The 21,770-nt window shown below is 42.7% G+C and overlaps 1 protein-coding gene across 1 annotated transcript in view; it reads left to right on the top strand.

Annotated features, from left to right (window-relative positions):
• Positions 1–2,764: 2,764 nt before the first annotated feature.
• TMEM100 (transmembrane protein 100) overlaps positions 2,765–21,770 on the top strand; it is a 101,790-nt gene continuing 82,784 nt past the window's right edge. Inside the window, exon 1 of the mRNA XM_073606639.1 lies at positions 2,765–3,066. The gene's annotated coding sequence lies outside the window, so the exon portion shown is untranslated. The remainder of the gene's footprint in view (positions 3,067–21,770) is intronic.

The raw sequence follows: 21,770 nt of genomic DNA, 5'->3' as shown, positions 1-21,770 counted from the left end.
TACCGTGTGTACGGGGCATTAGTTTGGGGTTAACAGTTTGTCTTTAGGTGTTAGCTGAAGGTCAAAAATTAGATTCAAGCACTAGGTTATGGTTATAGCCCAATCATTTTTTACATGGGCCCCCGGACAAAAAAAAAGCAGTTCAGGCCTCAATGCTAACCTATAGTCTGGAGCTGTCCCCTGCAGTACTTCTACTCTGCCACAAGATAGTTACATAGTAGGTGAGGTTGAAAAAAGACACAAGTCCATCAAGTCCAACCTATGTGTGTGATTATGTGTCAGTATTACATTGTATATCCCTGCATGTTGTGGTCGTTCAGGTGCTTATCTAAGAGATTTTTGAAACTCGATGCCCCCCGCTAACGCTTGTGGAAGGGAATTCCACATTCTTGCCGCTCTTACAGTAAAGAACCCTCTACGCAGTTTAAGGTTAAACCTTTTTTCTTCTAATTTTGGTGAGTGGTCACGTGTATGGTATTTGTAAATTGAAATCATATCCCCTCTCAAGCGTCTCTTCTCCAGAGAGAATAAGTTCAGTGCTCGCAACCTTTCCTCTTAACTAATATCCTCCAGACCCTTTATTAGCTTTGTTGCCCTTCTTTGTACTCGCTCCATTTCCAGTACATCCTTCCTGAGGACTGGTGCCCAGAACTGGACAGCATACTCCTGGTGAGGCCGGACCAGAGTCTTGTAGGGTGGGAGAATTATCGCTCTATCCCTGGAGTTAATCCCCTTTTGAATGCATGCCAATATTCTGTTTGCTTTGTTAGCAGCAGCTTGGCATTGCATGCCATTGCTGAGCCTCTACATCTATTAGGACCCCCAGGTCCTTTTCCATCCTAGATTCCCCCAGAGGTTCACCCTCTAGAGAGTAGATTGCATTCATATTTTTGCCACCCAAATGCATTATTTTACATTTTTCTCCATTAAACCTCATTTGCCATGTAGTTGCCCACCCCATTAATTTGTTCAGATCTTCTTGCAAGGTTTCCACATCCTGCAGAGAAGTTATTGCCCTGCTTAGCTTAGTATTGTCCGCAAATACAGAGATTGAACTGTTTACCCCATCCTCCAGGTCTTTTATGAACAAATTAAACAGGATTGGTCCCAGCACAGAACCTTGGGGAACCCCACTACCCACCCCTGACCATTCCGAGTACTCCCCATTTATCACCATCCTCTGAACTGAAGGCTGATGATGATCCCTTAGCCTTGAATTTTTTGAAGGCCTTCTCCTTTGCTTTTATATGCATTTTTACATTAGAGTTAAGACATCCAGGCCTTTTGTTCGCTCTTTTAAATTTATTTCCCAATGGGATGCACTGGCTAATCCCCTTTTTTAATATGCTCTTAAAGCAAACCCATCTCTCCTCCGTGTTCTTTGTTTTTAAGATTTTATCCCAATTTATATCTTCTAGGAAGGTTTGTAGTTTAGGGAAGTTGGCTCTTTTGAAATTCAGTGTCTTTGTGTTCCCCTTGTTTCCCATTTGTGTGATTTATACTAAAGCCAATTGACCTGTGATCGTTGTTTACTAAATTGCCCCGCATTTCCATATCTGTGATCCGGTCTGTATTGTTGGTAATCAGTAGATCTAGTAACACCTTGTTTCTATTTGGTGCATCTACCATCTGACCCATGAAATTGTCCTGCAAGACATTTAGGAACTGGCGAGCCTTAGACGAATGCCCCCTCACTATGGTCTATGTCTGGATAATTAAAATCCCCCTTTATGATAACACTTCCCATCATGCTGCTAATCCAAATTGTGACAGGAGGTTCGTCTCCCCCTACTCCCTCAGGTTAGGGGGCCTATAGCATACTCCCAGTATTATTTTCTGGGATAAAGTGTAGTTCCACTTTAACCCTTATCCATGGCCTTGGCCAGGCACTAACTCAGTAAGGCCAACATATTACAACCTGCAGGTCAAATTCAAGTACTTACGCTGCTTGCCTATAAAAAATACAGTGGAACCTTGAATTACGGGCATGATCCGTTCCAGGAGAATGCTTGTAATCCAAAGCACTCGCATATCAAAGCGAGTTTCCCCATAGAAGTCAATGGAAACTAAGATAATTTGTTCCAAATTGACTTCTATTGTATGCAGTACAACATATGGCCAGAGGTGGAGGGGGCGCCAGAGAGACTCGGAAATACTCAGAGACCGCTTGGATACACTGCACACCACAGAGGCTTGAATCCTGCTCATTTTGTGAGACAACACTCACAAACCGAGTCAGGATTTTTAAAAAATAATAGCTCGTATTGCGAAACGCTCGTTAACCACGTTACTCGCAATCAGCGTTATTACTGTATATTTACTGACATACTGTATTTAAAAATACAGAGCTGCATGTACTTGTGTATTTTCTATCTGCCTGAAATTCAGCTTTAACCTTTATATTTGGATTGAGAACAAACAGTTGTCTCCATTGACCTGGGAACACCCATACTTTATTACAGATTAATTACGTAGGAGGAAGCCCCCCTCTAGGGACAACAATAAGATCTTCCTGTGCAGTTAAATTAACTAAACAACTAGGAGACGTGGAGACCAGTCTGTTTTTTCCAGGAAAAAAATATCTCCTCAAACAGTAAGGTAAGGGCATGAATAGTCTGTCCTGCCATCTCTTCAAAAGCTTGATTTGGAAGACAAACAATGAAGTTCACATCTCAATTTGCTTTGGCAAATCCCCTCCGTTTCCCACTCCACACCCTAGAGCCATCAAAGACATGCAAGTGGATGAAGTCTGGCTTCCAAACGTTTCCTTTTTCAGGGCTGATGTTACTTCCAGCTCAATTGATGTTTAGAGAGGTGAGGGAGCAGTGACATATGCCTTTCCTGCAATCACTACTTTGAGTATGATTCACGAGACAACATAGAAGCTGCACAGGCTCTGCCGAAAAGAACACAGGGAAAGCGATTCGGCTTCACATCGTACATAATCCCCCTAGAACACATAGGGAAAAAATACGTTTTATGGATCAAGGCTTCAGATCTGTGCCAACATGCAAGAAGGGGATGTTCTGTAGCCGAATAATCAGTGTAATACCTATACTTCTCAAGGTACTGTACCATAAGATTTACCAAAATGTTTGTAGTAAAATGTTTGTGTTATATATAAGTCTTGCCATAGAAAAGCAGATGTCCCACCAAAATGATGGGCTGCTCTTTCATGTCTACATTGACATGCGATTGGGACCTACCATGTTTTTCTTCCCAACTTGGGTGGTGATTTACAAAGTAAAAGCAATGATTGGCACTCAAATGCACACACATTTTAAAGCTCAATGTATGATAATGAATGCTTATGGTGCTTGTAAGTACTTGATTGCCTTTTCTGGGACTACCCAAACAGCCCAATGCTTTTCTCAACTGTTAGTAGCGTTCAGATCGGGTGTGTCACTTTGCTGTCACCTTGACCATGCTGTAAAAATTATCTCACCATTTTGCCTAACATTTTGAAGTAGCAGATTTACAAATGGATTCACTGTTTATTATATAGAACACTGAGTGAACACAGTGATTGTTGAAAATCAAGATCATAAATGCTTCCATGGGATAAACAAACTGGCTATCACTTTGTCATTAAAGGTCAGTCTACCCAAAATCTATATTTTTATTATTGGTGAAATTTATCGGGCTTGGTCAGTCAGTGATGGCTTCTTATTTTTCAGGACTCCAAGCTAAGGGATCTCCCTGTGATCCATTCCCTTTGATCCTATTAATGTGTTCCAATACATGTGATCTTATTCCTATGATCCATTATGGCCTCAGCTTGGAGTTTTCTGGGTTTACAATCAGATTAGGGTGTTTCCACTCCATCTCCTACATTCTCTGTGATATTTTATTTATTTATTTATTTATTTCAGGTACTTATATAGCGCTGTCAATTTACGCAGCGCTTTACATATTCATTGTACATTCACATCAGTCCCTACCCTCAAGGAGCTTACAATCTAAGGTCCCTAACTCACATTCATACATACTAGGGACAATTTAGACAGGATCCAATTAACCTACCAGCATGTCTTTGGAGTGATATAAAAACTATATACAAATATACTGTATACAGTTTTAAATACATTTGGGTGCTGGTCCAGGAAGTCCAGAACAAAGACCCTACCACCAGAGTTCATCAGAGAAAGTAAAGAAACAAATGATTTCACATTCCAAACACGGACAATAGATAAATGTGGGTATTGGTAGACAGACTGATTTGAGCATAACATTATAGAATTTAAAGAGTCAAATTATTTTCAAGTATCTGCCATGTATGGATGGTAAATGAACCTTGCATGGCACAGATTATGTGAAATCAACATATGCCCTGAACAACATGGAAGAAACATGATTGCACATGTTATTTATCTTCTCCAACAACTTAACACAGATGCCTCCCAGCTTGAATATACTGATAAGTACCCCCCTGAATCTAGCATATTGCATATTTCGGCCAGCGTCTCACCTCCTTTTGGTCATCAATTTTTGACACTTATCACCACATGATGTCCACTAAGATATGTGGCTGCCCTGAACTCTTCTACTGGGCTCCATAGCCTCCTTTAAGAAGAGTATAGTCCCGGAGATCGCACCATACTTGATGAGTCTGTAATTGAAGGGACGCTGCATTTGTATGCACAATTTTTAAGTGGTGCAGCCTATACACAATAGTGAGCTGATGGTCTTCAATTTTTGCATCCTTTAAGAAGAGCCTACTTTGTCTTTTTTTAATCGTTACTAGATAGGTGTGTTGTGTTTGATATAAAATATGATTTTTCTATAAGACTGCCATAGCATTCTGGTTTCACAGACAGTAGATACTTCCCAAACAAATGCTGTTGGATACAATGGGAACGTAGATACCATTGTTGTATTCCGTTGGCACTTTGAGAACAGTCTATTGTCCCTATAGCTACAGTAAATAGGTAAGAGAGTGCCTTTCAAACTGAAGCTAGCGAGATGTAGGTTAGTTGGTTGTTAAGGTAATCGAGTTTGTAACCATTGTGAACAAGCTGACATATAAAAGGGCTCATGATGCCTTAAACATGAGGGACTTCAACATGGATTAACACCAGAAGCCACTCATCATGCAAGAAGGTGCCTGATTTTCAGAAGAATCATTGTCAATATTAGACATGTGCACTGCTAAAAAATGTGTTCGTTTTTGTTTTTGTTTCATTCGTTTTTTTTTTTCGGAAATTCGAAAATTCTAAAAATTCGGAAATTTGTAAATTTGAAAATTCGGAATTCGTAAAATTGAAGATTCGTAAATTCAAAAATGCAGAAATTAGAAGCTTCGCAATGCGTAAATTTGTAAATTCGGAATTCGTAAATTCGGAAATGTGGAAATTCGTAAACTCGAAATTCGTAAATTCAAAAATGTGTAAATTATTAAATTATTTTTAAATTATTTTTAAATTATTGGAATTTCCTTTTAAATTTGGCTGTTAGTGAACGTAACAAATACAAATTCATCTGAAGTTACAAATTATCCGAAATAAAGAATGCCACATCTAAACAAATGGAACAAAACTAAATAATAATAAATAAAAAGTAGTAATAATTATTATTATTATTGTTATTTATTATTATAAATTTGTTACGTTACATTCATTTAGATATGGCATTCGTTATTATGGATAATTAGTAACTTTGGATAAATTCGTATTCCTTATGTTCACTAACAGCCAAATTTGAAAGGAATTTCCAATACCTATAATTTAATAGTTAGTAATAGTTAAGTTGTTATTATGTTATTATTTCAGATTTTCGGTATTCGGGTTTTTTAATTTTCAGATTTTTGTTCTTATTTTCTGATTTTCATTCTTTTGAATGTTCAGATTTTCATTCTTATTTTTGGATTTCCGAATTTTTGAATTTCCGGATTTTCGAATTTCCAAATCTCCGAATTTCGAATTCCAAATTTCCAAAATTTAGAATTTTCGGATTTTCGGAAAATCGAAAATTCGGATATTTGGAAAAATTCGGAAATTCGGATATCTCCGAATTAACAAATTTGTCTAAATTCGTTAAAAAACTAATTTGAAACAAAACAAATTGCACATGTCTAGTCAATGGAGATCATGAACATACAGTAACAGGAGTTAAGTAACTTTTAAGAGTATTTCTGCTATTACAGACCATAGGCTGTTTATTTGCTAGGCATTTTGCTTGTTGTAGAGATCTGTCAATCTTGTACTGTATTCCTAATATTGTAATAGTTTTGTATGTGCAGCATTTTTATATAGTCAAAGCACATTTACACACTGCAGAGGTCTCAGCTTCCTTGCTGATACCGCAAAGTAACCTTGCTAGATAGATGTATACAAAACATTGGGGGCTTGTGCCAGGATTGTGCTAAAGTTCAACTGTCTGAAGCAGACCTGTTTTTCTGTGGTGTGTTGTGTAGCTTATGCTAAAAATGCTGCATAAGCTGTTTAGGAAAAGCAAGGCTGTAGAGGGTTCTGATGTCCAGAGGGGAGTGTACAGCTTACCTATCTGGGCCAGAAACAATGAGTGGGACCCTCTTGCTAAATAATTTGTAAAGTATGCTTCTCCTTTGAATATGACTCGGGGTGAGAAAGTCTCAGATCATTTTGTAGATTTTAGCCTTAAGGGGTTGGATTTAAGTAAAAAAAGAGAAGAGGAAAGTGTCCACAGTGGGTTTGTACTTTCTTCATGCTATCCATACTGAATCACAAAGGCAGGAGAAGGCAGAGGAAGAAGGTATTAAAGACCAACTAGCAGTTGCTTCAAAGTGTGTTCGTTGAACTGCTAGTCGGGCTGATGATTTGCAAGAGCGGTATGCAGCCCTCATGACCACATCAAATAATGCCTTAAGGAAAAGGAAGGGCCGTAAACCTGTTAGTAAAGCCAGGGTATAGGCCATTGTCACATCCCAAAATTTGAATTGTGAGAATGTGCTCTCCTCAAATGATAGTGAGGATGAGGAGATAGAGTTTGATGTTTCTGATGATGATCACCCAATGGGAAAGAAAAAGTATGCCAGACCTCTTATTACCAAGCATAGGAAAAGGCAACATGATAGAGAGGATATGGCAGATGGGGAAGTGCATTATCGCAACCCCAGAGATGTGGAATTTGAAGAAGTACGGGACTTTACACAAACTGAACTCCACGAGCTGGCAAAACAATACGAACAAAGGTCCGAGGAGCCCATATTGCGTTGGCTCCTACGCTTGTGGGATGAAGGGGCAGACAGTGTTGTTTTGTCAGGTAAGGAAGCAGTGGCTATGGGAGTGTTAACCCATGATCCACAATTACGTCAAGCAATGCGAAAAGCCAGAGAGTTTAGTGTGAATTGTTCACTGATAGACCTTGTGAGAGATGGAATAGTCCAAGTATATACTAGTCCTACTGACCCGGGCAATACCTGCTCCTGGAGATCAATAGGAGAGGGTATTTCCAGGTTACGTGAGATGGGTCTTATAACTGCATTAAATACATTTCCAAAATGGATGGGTCCAGATATGGAACCCTTTACGTCTGCTCTGCACTCTAAGCTGATGAAGTCTACGCCATTTAACCACTTCCGGACCGCCGCGCGCCTATATAGGTCCTCATTTCGAGGATGGATATTGTTGTTATGGCAGCAGCTAGCTGCCATAACCCCGGTATCACCGTGTTCAGACGGCGGTCCGGTACACGATAAAAGTGGTCTCTGCGGCGGATTATCGGCGGTGGGAGAGTGGCCCCCCTCCCATCGTGAGACAATCGGATCCTTCCAATGGCTGTGCATGGAGACGAGTGAGGGGAAGATGGCCCCCACCCGTTTCCATGACACTGCAGTGCGGAAGCGACGTCAAAACGCCGCTTCCGCCCATAGCTCTTAAAGGGCCTTTTTTTTTTCATTTTTGTAAATGACAAAGATTTTTTTTTTTTTAATTGCATTTTAGTGTAAATATGAGATCTGAGGTCTTTTTGACCCCAGATCTCATATTTAAGGGGTCCTGTCATGCTTTTTTTTATTACAAGGGATATTTACATTCCTTGTAATAGGAATAAAAGTGACACATTTTTTTTTAGTGTGTAAAAATAAAAAATAAAAGGTAAAATAAATAAGAAAAAACAAAAATTTTTTAAATGCGCCCGTCGCGCCGAGCTCACATGCAGAAGCAGACGCATACGTGAGTAGCGCCCGCATATGAAAACGGTGTTCAAACCACACATGTGAGGTATCACCGCGATCGGTAGAGTGAGAGCAATAATTCTAGCCCTAGAACTCCTCTGTAACACAAAACATGCAACCTGTAGAATTTTTTAAATGTTGCATATGGAGATTTTTAAGGGTAAAAGTTTGTCGCCATTCCACGAGCGGGCACAATTTCGAAGGGTGACATGTTGGGTATCAATTTACTTGGCGTAACATTATCTTTCACAATATAAAAAAAATTGGGCTAGCTTTACTGTTGTCTTATTTTTTTATTCAAAATAGTGTATTTTTTAAAAAAAAAGTGTGCTTGTAAGACCGCTGCGCAAATACAGTGTGACAGAAAGTATTGCAATGACCGCCATTTTCTATCAAAAAAACTGTTTTCAACTTGTAAATAACACATCTAAAAAAGAGGCCCAGTCCTTAAGTGGTTAATCTCAGGGCTCCTTTAATGTCCTTGCTGGGAGGCCTGGGATTAAACAGCAAGATTCATGAAGCCACTACCCTTTTAAGCCAGTTGGGGGAGCTAGAGGAGACTAAAACAAAACCTGTCAGGGCAGTAGATAAGGTCAAGGCCAGACAGGAAGAATACAAGCAGAAAATAACTTTTACAGAGAAGAGGAGAAGGGAATGTGGGAGAGAAGACAGGAGGTGAAGAGAAAACCAGGCTAGTTATTTCTAGGAAAGAAATGTGGGTGGACTTATTAAAGGCAGGAGTACCTAAAGATGAGATAGATAGGATTTCTACTGCAGAAATGCTGAAGAGGTGTAAACATTTAGTGGGGAAAACTGTCAGGATTAGAAACACTACTCCTAGTGAAGATAACATCAGCCTAGACTTAGAAAAAAAGAACAGATCCCTCCTGTTAGCCTTAAACCAATTCCCAAAACTGAACATGAACCCAAATCCCTTTATCCTCTAACACAGTGGTTCTCAACCTGGGGGTCGAATGACGATTTGACAGGAGTCACCGAATCCTGGGCTGTCCCTGAAGCCTGCAACCACTCTCCCAGCCTTTTCGCAGCCGCCCAGCAGGGCTGTCCCTGATGCCTGTGGCCGCCGAGCTGGGCTGTTCCTGGAGGTCGCCCACTCAGCCTCTATGCAGCCACCCATTCAGTTCACGGCATGGTAGGGGGGCAGAGACTAGAGGCCAGCTGACTGGTGAGGAATGTGAAGCGGGAGGGGCTGAAGGAGACCCTATCTGATGCCAACATTGGTGTCACTGCTACGAGACACCAAAAAGTCCAGCAGCACTGTCACTGATCCACCCCCCCCCAGCACCGCCACTCATCCCACCCCCTCCCCACCAAGGAGTAAGAGAAGGAATAAAAATAGAGAATACATGGAAGAGAGAGGAGAAGAGAGGGGGACAAAGAAAAAGGGAAAGAAAGAATAGGAGAAAGAACAAGAAAGATTGCTAGAGAGAGGGATGGGAAAAAAACAAGAAATTAGGATAGAGAGGGATAAAAGGGAAAGAGAGGAGAACAAAGACAAAGAGTGGTACATCCTAAAATGTACCATAAGGGGTTTAATACTGTACGAGTGGAAGGGGGACTCAGGGAACGCTAAACGTCCGTGGGTTAGGGGCGCAAATTACTTGTATTGCCTTGGGTGCTGACACCCCACCTTACGAAAATAATTTTACTGTTAGGGGTCCCCACAACTTGGGACATTTTATCAAGGGGTCACGGCTCTAGAAAGGTTGAGAACCACTGCTCTAACACCTCCTGGGGAGGAGTTAGAGAGCATCAGAAGAGTGGTTTGGGAGGTTCCTTATCCTCTATGAAGGGAAGGTGAGTCTCCTGTAATAGCAGTGAGGGCAGTGACAGCAGGAGATGGATGCCCAAATGCACCTGTCACCGTATGATGGGGGAAGTCATCTTCTACACATGTAATGGCTTTAGTTAATACCGGAGCTGAAGTTACACTTTTGCAGGGAAATCATTCCCATCACAAAGGAGAATTGATTTATGTAGAAGGTTTGGGAGGGCAAACCACACCAGCAGTTAGGATATGGGTGAAATTGGCTATTGGCAAGGGATCGGGATTTATGACAAATGTTTTGGTGTCAGAGTTACCCAAAAATATTCTTGGGATGGATGTACTTTAAGGTCAGTCTATTCAGACAGAAAGGGGTACATTCACATTCGGGAATCCTGATAAAGCGTATCTGGTTAGGGCGGTGAAGGCTGTGGTCAGAGGTCATGCGAAATGGACTCCTGTCTACATTCCTTCACCAGAGAAGCCAGTCTGTCTCAAGCAGTACAGACTTCTTGGAGGCCCCAAAGAAATTGGGGAGACTATTCAAGAACTGTTGAGAGTAGGGGTCCTTAGACCTGCTGTAAATCCGTTCTCGTCTCCGGTGTTCCCAGTAAAGAAACCTGATGGGACATATTAAATGACTGTGGATTACAGAGGTCTAAACAAAGTGGCACCTCCATTGAAGTCAGCTGTACCGGATATGATCTCATTTGTTGAGAAAGTTGCTAAAGAGGCAGGAGAATTTCATCCTGTGATAGACCTGGCTAATGTTTTCTTTTCAATTTTGATAGACCCAGAGTGTCAAGACCAGTTTGCTATGGTGTGGGACGGCCGCCAGTACACTTTCACTGTCCTTCCGCAAGGCTTTCTTCATTTTCCAATGATTTGTCATGGACTGATTGCCTGAGATTTAAGTACCCTGAATTTGAAAGTCGCTGTGTTTCACTACATTGATGACTTCATGATTTCTGGGACAAAAGAAGATGCAACTGAAGCACTGCACCTGCTGATACAGCACTTGGAGAACAGAGGGTGGGCTATCAACAGAGACAAAGTCCAAGAACCTGCCACAGAGGTGAAATTCCTAGGAATAACGTGGACTGGGCCACAGAGGAAAATTCCAGAGACAGTTGTGCAAACTATCCAGGCACTTCCGCCCCCTACTACCAAAAAGGAGGCACAGAAGTTCATTGGAGTTATGGGATTCTGGGGATTGTTATTCCTACATCTTGGACTGATTCTGAGGCCTATATACCATGTTACCAGGAAAAAGATTGAGTTCTCATGGGGTACAGAGCAGCGGACTGTATTTATTCAACATGTAGAGACCATTACAGGAAAGGACAGGGTCACCATCCATACTGCATTGGCAATAGCAGGGTGGGTGAGAGATAATTGACTGACCACTAGGGCAGCACAGAACCAGACACTGATGAAATGGAAGTGGTATCTTCAAGAAAGAGGGGGTATTGCAGCTGGGGATGTCAGAGCCATTTCAAAACAGTTGGCAGGGCTTATTACTTTTACCCATACCCAGCCAGAAGAAGAAATTCCTGTGCTGCAGTCATCCCCGTTCAAGAGGCTCACCCTTTGTGTCTCTGTCAGAAGACATGAAAGAGTCAGCGTGGTTCACTGATGGTTCAGCCATAGTCGTCTCATCTGGGCTTAAATGGACAGCAGCATCATACAACCCAAGTACACACATAGTCCTGCAGGAGACCGGAATTGGAGGGTCCAGTTAGTATGCAAAGTTGAAAGCTGTAGTGATTACTTCTTCCCATGTCACTATCTACACTGACAGCTGGGCAATCTTTAAAGGACTGACATTTGGATGCCTACGTGGAAGTCCAAATAATGGATGATATAGGAAAGGTGGTATGGGAAGGCAAGGAAGTCTGGGACTACATCTGGAAGGAAGCTCACTCCCACACCATAAAAATGGAGCATGTTGACGCACATCTGCCCCTAGTACCAGCCTTGGAGAACTATAACAGCGTTGCAGATGAAATCGCCAAAGTGAATGCAGTTTTGCCAATTGATCCTATCTTGATGAACTTGGCCAACTGGGCCCACAAGCAATCTAGACATTTAGGGCAAAAAGCAACATATGAATGGGCACAGCAGAGAGGATTGCCTATATCTATGGACAAGTAGACATGATAAAGACTGTAATATGGAACTGTACAATGTGTGGAGAAGTGTGACAATGGTCATTGCAAAAGTACTCCACTGGGTCGATCAAGAGGGGTGAGAGGCCTGCAGAGATCTGGCAGATTGACTTCATCAGTCCCCTGCCCCAGGTAAACAATGGACTGCGATATTGTTGTACTGCAGTGGACACCTATTCAGGACTTTTGCTTGTTCATCCTTGCAAACGTGCAGATCAAGCTGCAACGCTTCAACTGCTCCAGAAACTTGTCGTTGCTTATGGCTGTCTCAAACAAGTCCAAAGTGATAACTCCACTGGGTCAACAGTACAGCAGTGGGCCAAAGATTCTGGAGTGTACTGGTTGTGCCACATCCCATAACTTCCACAGGCAGCTGGTTTGATTGAAAGATACAACGGGCTATTGAAGGACCAGATATGCAAGTTTACACCCACACATACACTAAGAGGATGGGATCGGGTCCTCACACGGACAGTCTTGTTGGTATATTCTAGGCCGATAGCCAACAGCACACCATATGAGAGGATGGTAGGGGCTGGGGCACATATTCCACAGCTGGGGGGCAGAGTTCAGTATGTATATAAGGTTCCTGAAAGAACAGGACTTAACAGGTACCATGTTACTGCTTCCCATGACATAGAAACCAAGAGTGACGTATCCGAAGCTGAAGCCTATCTAGGAATGAGAGGGAATCTGGCAGGAAGGTTTGAAGTTATATTTACATTGGCAGAGGAGCTTCAGGATAATGGCTGGGACTCTGATCGGTTAGTGGATACTTCTAAGCAAGAGTGGAAAGTGAGGCTGTATAACATCAATCCTTCCAAAATAAACAGCAGTGATCTTCTGGGAAATATCAGTATATTTCCTTTCCTCCCTATTGATGTTCTTTGGGAGAGTCAGAAGTGGATACAGGCAAGTGTTGGTCTGAGATCCAGGCAAGAAGCAAGTTAGGGGAGAGATTGTTGCTGCAGGGCCGGGGTCTACTGTTTATGTATTATTAAAAGGAACAGATAATCGTTGTCAATGCAAATCAAGAACATACAGTAACCGGAGTTAAGTAACTTTTAAGTGTATTTCTACTGTTACAGACCATAGGCTGTTCATTTGCTAGGCATTTTGCTTGTTAAAGATATCTGTCAGTCTTGTACTGTATTCCTAATATTGTAATAGTTTTGCATGTACAGCATTTTGTATAGTAAAAGCACATTTACACACTGCAGAGGTCTCAGCTTCCTTGCTTATACCGAAAAGTAACCTTGCTAGATAAACGCATTCCAAAACAATGGGTCAGTTCTTTGCTGTAGTCAGTCTAGGACAGTGTTTCTCAACCTTTTTTCAGTCAAGGCACCCTTTAAAATTATAGACAATCTCAGATGCTCTTTAAAATTATGGACAGTCTCAAGGCACCTCATTCCAAAAAACAAAAAAAAAAACTATTCTAATAGTTTTACATAATGAAGCAACATCCATACGTAGGACACCCAAAGCTAGAGATGAATTATTCTTCCAAAGCAAATACACTTTTGCACACTTGTACTGACTAGTACCCCAATGTTTCTCTTCTCCTTCAAATTGTCTCTATCATTCAGCTAATGTAACCCCAGTGCTGAGGGAGAGGGGCAGGGGAGGGTGAAACAAGGATGCTGTGGAGGCAACAGACATCCTCCTTATCAATTAATGACGTCATTGGTTGTTAGGATGCCAGTCTCTAGAAAGTTGTAATAGTGCATAATGAAAACCTGTGGCTTTGCGTAACTAAAAGGCAGGCTTGAACCACCTGCTGGCTTGTATACAATTTGTGATCAATTTTTAGACATTTTGCTAAGGCACCCCTGAAGAAACCTCAAGGCACCCATTTGAAAAAGGCTGGTCTAGGAACAGACTGGAGCCCTATTGTTATTGTCAATATGATTGTTTGTATCATAGCTCTTAGCCTGTCATCCTTCTGCTATGGCTTGACCATCATACTATAGTATACTGGGAAACAATAGTGACACCTTACCTAGTATAGTTATGTATATGTTTTGATCTTGCCATTAGACAAATTTTGCGAACAAAACTGAAACTGTGCACATGATATGATGCATGGTCGTATATTAAATTTTTTTTTGCTTTGCATGTGTACATCTACATAAAGATTATACAATAAACAAATAGTGTGCCATGTGGTTAAATAATGTGAGCGCACCTCTCAGACAAAATAGTCTCCCAGAAAATGAGTTCTGTGTACCCACCATGTCTCCAAGTCGGCGACAGCTGACTAACAAGCAGGACATATGTGCTTCCGATCAGCCATAACATTATGATGACTTACCTAATATTGAGTCAGTCCCTCTTTTGCCATCATAATAGCCCTGTTGCCGCCAATACAGCCCTGACCTGTAGCGGCTTGGATCCTACTAGACCTCTGAAGGTATGCTATGGTATCTGGCAGCAAGCTGTCACTTGCAGATCCTTTAAGTCCTGTACGTTGCGAAGTGGGGCCTCCATGGATTGGACTTATTTTTCCAGCACATCCCTTAGATGCTTGATGGCTTGAGATCTGGAGAATTTGAAAGCCAAGTCAATACCTCAACTTGTTTTTGTCTTCCTTAAACCTATCTTGAACCATTTTTGCAGTCTGGCAGGGCGCACTATCCTGCTGAAAGAGGCCACTGCCATCAAGGAATACTGTTTCCATCAAGGGGTGTATATGGTCAACAAGAACATTTAGATAGGTGGTACAAGTCAAAGTAATATCCACATAAATGGCAGGACCAAGATTTTCCAAAGCATCACACTGCCTCCACTGGCTCGCCTTTTTCCCATAATGCATCCCGGTGCCATTTCTTCCCCAGGAAAGCAACGCAAACCCACTTTGCAATCCACACGATGTAAGAGAAAACGTAATTCATCAGACCAGGTCACCTTCTTCCATTGCCCTGTGGTCCAGTTCTGATGCTCACATGCCCATTATAGATGCTTTGGCTGTGGACACAGGTAAGCCTGGGCATCCTGACTACTCTACCAACTTCATGGACAACATGTTTACTCGCTGCCTAACATATTCCACTGACTTTCAGATGCCATTGTAACAGGATAATCAATGGTATTCACTTTACTGTACCTGTCATTGATCTCAATGTATGATTGGTGTATGATCCCAGACTGATGGTCAGAGCAATGAGCAGACGATCTCAGAATTAGCTTTGGCTAACGGCATTTATAACTCAGGGTGCACAGTTTGACAAGCGACACTGATTTTCAAACTCACCCATTGAGTTTAATGAGGCCACGCCATAACCGCAAACAATAACAATTGCGACACAGTAGTGAGGCATTATAGGGATAAATCAGGTGGTGAAGAGGCGATATAATGCCTTGTTTTGCTTTGTGTCTTTTAAGTTAACATACAAAGTATTACAAAATATGCATACAGTATACACATGTACAAGCTATCTATCCTTTCTAGCAAATTAGCATGTACAATATATGCAATAGGTTAAAGCGGGGGTCCACCTATCTATCGTTTTTTTTTTTTTTTTAGTTCATTCACAAACTTTTCTTCTCAGCATTACATACTCACATATTGTGTGTAATATGTCCACCTGTGTCAGATTTCGTCGGAAAGAATAACTTATATTATTCACTGCAGGCGGTTTCCATCTTCATTGTGGGCATTTGAAGCCCTCAAGCATTTATTTCCTGGATGTGGTGATTGCTGTGCTCCCAGCATTCACTGCTCGTTCCCGCACATGCTCAGTGGCATCCTGGGAAGCTTGAGACTAGCTCCCAGGAGTCTGGGAGAGGCTAGAAACACGCCTACTCCCACGGGAGGAGAACCAGGAAGTGCAAAGAAGAATAGAAAAATAAAAGGTAATTACAGCGATTTAAATTTTTTTAAACGGCATGTCAGCATCTAGGCAAGGAAGAGAATACATACAGATATTGTTCAAAATTTGGGTGGAACCCCGCTTTAACTTAACATTTACTTACCTTGGTTCTTTCTGGTGATGAAGACTTCTTCCAGGATCCAGGTTCTCTTCCGGACTGCTTCTTGCTTCTTGGACTCCTGCAAAACTGCTGCCTCTTTGTCTCTAGCACATGGCCGTGTTTCAAGTCCTTTTCCCTTCCCCTACTTCCTGCCTACATCACTTTCTGTCCTGAACTTCATAAACCAGTCCAATAAGTTTATTAGCATATGAACAGGAGAAGTCCTGCTGCTTCTTATATTTATGCTATAAAAATAAATAAAATAGCCATAGCAACACAAGTCTCCTCACCAGCTATCAAATGCTCTCTGAAAAGTGATCTGAATGTGGATCACTCATCTGAGGACACCACACTCCACCGTCATTGCGAAAGAGCCTTAAAGCTGGCCATGCATGGTTAGATTTTCATTCGAATATTCACAGAAAAACATTCTTTCTTGCTGGCATCGAGTCAACTAATTTGGTTCGAAAGCACTTAAAATTACCTTCAGACCTGCTATTTAAATGGAATCCCAGACGTATTAAAATGGTTGCATTACAATTTGTATGTTTTTTTTCTCGGATGAAAACCACATTCACAGAATATATATTTTTTTTCTAGAAAAATGTTTCATCCTGCAAGTTTGAGTTTTTTCATCACCACAGTTGAAAATTAAAGTTGACCTGACCCAGCTAACCATTAGATAATGTAATAAAGGCTATAAAAACAAAAATATTTTCACAAAATTCTACTCGCGCATGGCCATCTTAACCTGCTGTTAAAGCACAAACTGAATGTCCAGCAATTTTTTTAGGCACTTCTTTGGTTAGAATAGGTTTGAGCTGTAGAGACCTAGGTTACAGTGCTGAGTACCAAACAGCAGATGCTAAAGACTTGGTGATGATGAAGTACCTCTAAAGGCCAATATATGGTAGTTCAAACAGCTCTCAGATCCATTAACTATGTGATGCGAAGGCCTTAAAAAGTTAAAAAATATATATATATATTGCCTCTCATGAGTCAGCCAAATCCTCTTTCATTTTGTGTTTCACATGCTTCTCCTCCCAAACACTGCATCCAAAAGTAGGAGAGTTTCAGCAGCACGATCAGCTCTCGGCATTTTGGCTAAGATCAATTGTAGTTTCTGTTCTTATGAGTGTCCAGTAGGGGCGCTACACCATCATTCTTGCCTTTTGGTAGGAATGGCTGGCTGTATAATATTCCTGCTGGTATGTTGTGGGTTCTGAAGACTCGTACCGGCTGGAGTAGAAACTGGGGTGCCCACAGGCAGCTGGGGCATGGGAGTAATTCCCCCAGGAAAATTAGATGGGCCCAGTTCCTCCTGATTTGAATAGATCTACCTTGTCTGGTCATGAGCTGGGAGGGCAGAGAGTCTGTGGTGTCTGAGCCCCTTGGGAATGGTTGCCCCAGAGGTGTCTTTAGTAACACTTGGGTTTGAGATCCCACTATGTGAACAGGCACATTGTCACAGCACTAAATACTTTTTATGAACTGTGCCTCTATGGGTTAGGCCTTTTGGCTAAGTCCAGGGCAGTTTTTGCTACCAGGCCTCAAGGCCTAGCTAGTCAGGGCCGTCTTTAGCGCAGGACAAACGTGGCACTTGCCCTGGCCCCAATCTTTGTTGGGGGGCCCACGCTACCCATGAATTGGGGCCCCGATGACGGCTTTGCAGAGTGCACAGAGGACACGGGAGGATGTATTCCCGCACTAGCTAGCTGAGAGGGGGCGGGACCGGGAGCGCCACTGACGCTCTGACACCGCCCACGTGCAGCCTGTATACTGGGAACAGAGCGTCTGTAGTGAGAGCCAGTGATCGGAGTGGGAGTGTCAGTGGAGCTCCCGACCCCGCCCCCGGACCTCTGTATTCACCAGCCAGTATAGAGGGGGCGGGGTCCGGAGCTCCACTGACGCTCCCACTCCGATCACTGGCTCTCACTACAGACGCTCTGTTGCCAGTGGGCGGGGTCAGAGCATCAGTGGAGCTCCCGGTCCTGCCCCCTGGGTGGGCCCCGATGACGGCTTTGCAGATATACTAAAGGATGCCTTATGATAGACTGCTCTGAGTAAAGCTTGGTCTTCAGGTAAGGAGTAAGGACCTACACCAACTCACCAACATCCACCCATACACATCATATCACCTTTAAGCGGACATACCTTTAATGCTTTATTGTATCATTCTGCAAAGGAAAACATAACATAACATAACATATTGCAAAGACCGCTGCAGTATGTCCGCAGTCTCTGGTAATCTCCTGCAATATGTCCGCAGTCTCTGGTAATCTCTTGCAGTATGTCCACAGTCTCTAGTAATCTCCTGCAGTATGTCCGCAGTCTCTGGTAATCTCCTGCAGTATGTCCGCAGTCTCTGGTAATATCATGCAGTATGTCCACAGTCTCTGGTAATCTCCTGCAGTATGTCCGCATTCTCTGGTAATCTCCTGCAGTATGTCCGCAGTCTCTGGTAATCTCCTGCAGTATGTCCGCAGTCTCTGGTAATCTCTTGCAGTATGTCCACAGTCTCTAGTAATCTCCTGCAGTATGTCCACAGTCTCTAGTAATCTCCTGCAGTATGTCCGCAGTCTCTGGTAATCTCCTGCAGTATGTCCGCAGTCTCTGGTAATATCGTGCAGTATGTCCACAGTCTCTGGTAATCTCCTGCAGTATGTCCGCATTCTCTGGTAATCTCCTGCAGTATGTCCGCAGTCTCTGGTAATCTCCTGCAGTATGTCCGCAGTCTCTGGTAATCTCCTGCAGTATGTCCGCAATCTCTGGTAATCTCCTGCAGTATGTCCGCAGTCTGTGGTAATCTCCTGCAGTATGTCCGCAGTCTCTAGTAATCTCCTGCAGTATCTCCGCAGTCTCTGGTAATCTCCTGCAGTATGTCCGCAGTCTCTGGTAATCTCCTGCAGTATGTCCGCAGTCTCTGGTAATCTCTTGCAGTATGTCCGCTGTCTCTGGTAATCTCCTGCAGTATGTCCGCAGTCTCTGGTAATCTCCTGCAGTATGTCCGCAGTCTCTGATTGTCTCCTGCAGTATGTCTGCAGTCTCTGATTGTCTCCTAGAGTATGTCCGCAGTCTCTGAACCTCTTACACAGTATGTCTGCACTCTCTGACACTCTCCTGTAGTATGTGTATTAATGTGCCCCTTTACTTGCTCAATTATTTGGGATTGCTCCACTGCTCAGTGAGAGGTAATGATGTGCATTAACCTCTAGCAACCAATCAGTAAGTAGTAATGATGTGCTTTAACCCCTAGCAACCAATTAGTGAGCGCTAATAATGTACATTAACCTCTAGCAACCAATCGGCAAGCAGAAATTATGTGTTGTAACCTCTAGAAACCAGCCAGTGAGCAGTAAAGATAGGCTGAAACCTCTGGCAAACAATTGCAATCGCTGCGTGATCTGCTGCAGTAAACTGTCTTTGAGTTTACCTGCTATTTTATGTATGTCTCAGAATGGAGGGGGCCCCAAGAAAATGTTTGCCCATGGCCCAATCAAAAGTAAAGACGGCCCTGTAGCTAGTGCATATTGTATGGCCACTTTCACCTTTTTCACTTTTGCGTGTGTTTTATTTCACTGGATGAAGGGTATGAGTCCTCAGGCTTGTTCTGCAGTCTAGGGGGAGGATATGTGGCCATCAGGTTCCTTCCTCCCCATAACCTGGGGGGGTCTTTCTTCGGGAGAGACACTCGACCTAGTACTTGGTGGTCGGCTTTGGTGGCCACAAGGAGAGGGGCCCGCCAGCGCTTTTGACTGGGTGGACCAAGTTCGCAACCTCATCCCTGTCAGGAGCCCTGCACCCTGGGGGTTCAGGGCAAGGTTCTACCCCCCTGTGTTTCATGTGGCACGTTTTTTTTGTACACTTAATTGTTTTAGTTTTTCTCACACCACCGCGGATTTGAAAAAAAAAAATCACTTCTGCCAATCCAGAAGCCTATGGGCAGGGCAGGGCTAGGTGTGGCTAGCTCCTGACTGACAGGCTTATGAATCAGTAAAGACAATGCTGACAGCCATGCCTCCTGCAACATCGTTTCATTCCAGTGTAGTGCAAGCAGACACAGCCTACATAAGGGAGAAAAAAAATTTATTAAAGTGTTACTAAACCCACAACAGAAAAACGTAAGTGTATATGCAGTAAAGCATGCTAGTTATACTCATTGTGGAACCTAAGGTGTTAATCCTCTGCATTGTATTAAAAGGCTGTTTGAACCTGTCTTCTCTGATCCTTCCTCTCTTTCACAGTCACTAATCCATCTCCTGATAGAACAGAGCCTTCGGGACAAGCTGCGATCAGCACAGGGCCAATCAGCACTGTCCAGACAGAGGGTCAGGGGTCCTGCAGCCTCATAGGACAGTCAGTAGAATGAAAACTCCTCCTAAAGCTTTAACCAGACACTGATACAAGTCCCAAGACTGCTCTAACTGCTGTTGAAAAAAATATAGCAGTTTATATTTACTAAAACTATTGCATTTCCATGTTCCGTGCACTGTGGGAGACCAGATATAGTGAATGCAGGCTGCTGGACTTAGTAACGCTTTTAGTTGCAGTGCAGTAGGGTTGTCCCCCATCACAAGAAGCTGCACAAGTATTTGTGGGACCTTGTAAAGAGATGGGGGGGGCTAAAGGAAAATGATGAGCGCTAATGCACTTACAATTAAGTGCTGCAGCACAGATTTTTCCTTTCAATTAAAGGCTGCAAATTTACTTTTAGTCTGGCTATACGCTGTTTGAATTTCAACCAGTTTTTGCTGATGGCTAAAAATTTGAGCCATGCATGGTCCAGCAGGCACTACTCCATTCCACAAAAGTCAGTTGTTCAATTGACTTTTGTTGAAGGAACGTGTTGGAAAATCGTTAGCCAAACAGTTACTGTAGCCAATCTGCAGATACAATTTGGATATTCTGACTGCCAGCTGTGGCAAAAGCCCTGAAGGGGGACTCGTTCCCCCCAGGGTCTTTATCTTATGGTTAACCATTAAACAGACCTATTTTCCTTAGGCACTTAGCTCAGGTCTAAAATCTAACTGTTGAGATTATTTTAGTTTAGTTGGAGTTGACTTTTTTGCACTGCTAGTGCCACCTAGCTGGTATTTTACAGACCTAGCTGTAAAAATGGGACTTGCTGATGTCATTATAAGGAAAGAGATGATTAGGTGCGAAGAGAGTTCTTGCAGCATATATTGAAAATCACAACATACAAGTAGTTCTGTAACGTCACAGAGGGATCGTAGGTTGTTAACCAGCACACATGGTTGCTTCTTGAGTTTGCTGCATTGGGGAGTTTTGTAGTCACAAACTCACATCCACTGTTCTAAAATTGTTTGCCAATGCCACCTGATGCCCTCTGTTGCACAAATCAGAGGGTGGAAAATCTCCTGGAAAAGTGTCTCCTTCCTACTATTTCATAGGGTGATTTCTGACTAATCCCTTATACTCATACATTTCCTATTCATCAATAGTACACAGCATACACAAGTATAGGCATCAGTTCTATCTCATCTTAAAGTGGTTGTGAAGGCTGAAGGTTTATTACCTTCATGCATTCTTCTGTGTGCAGCAACGCCTCCAGCCCCCACAATACTTACCTGAACCCCATCTCGATCCAGCGATGTGTATGAGAACCTCGGCTCTCCCAGGTCTCTCCCTCCTCATTGGCTGAGACAGCAGCGGGAGCCAATGGCTACTGTCA

The sequence above is a fragment of the Aquarana catesbeiana genome, linkage group LG12 (assembly GCF_042186555.1).
Source record: "Aquarana catesbeiana isolate 2022-GZ linkage group LG12, ASM4218655v1, whole genome shotgun sequence".
NCBI lineage: Eukaryota > Metazoa > Chordata > Amphibia > Anura > Ranidae > Aquarana > Aquarana catesbeiana.
The sequence above is the reverse complement of the archived record's forward strand: the minus strand, read 5'-3'. Positions and strand labels throughout refer to the sequence as shown.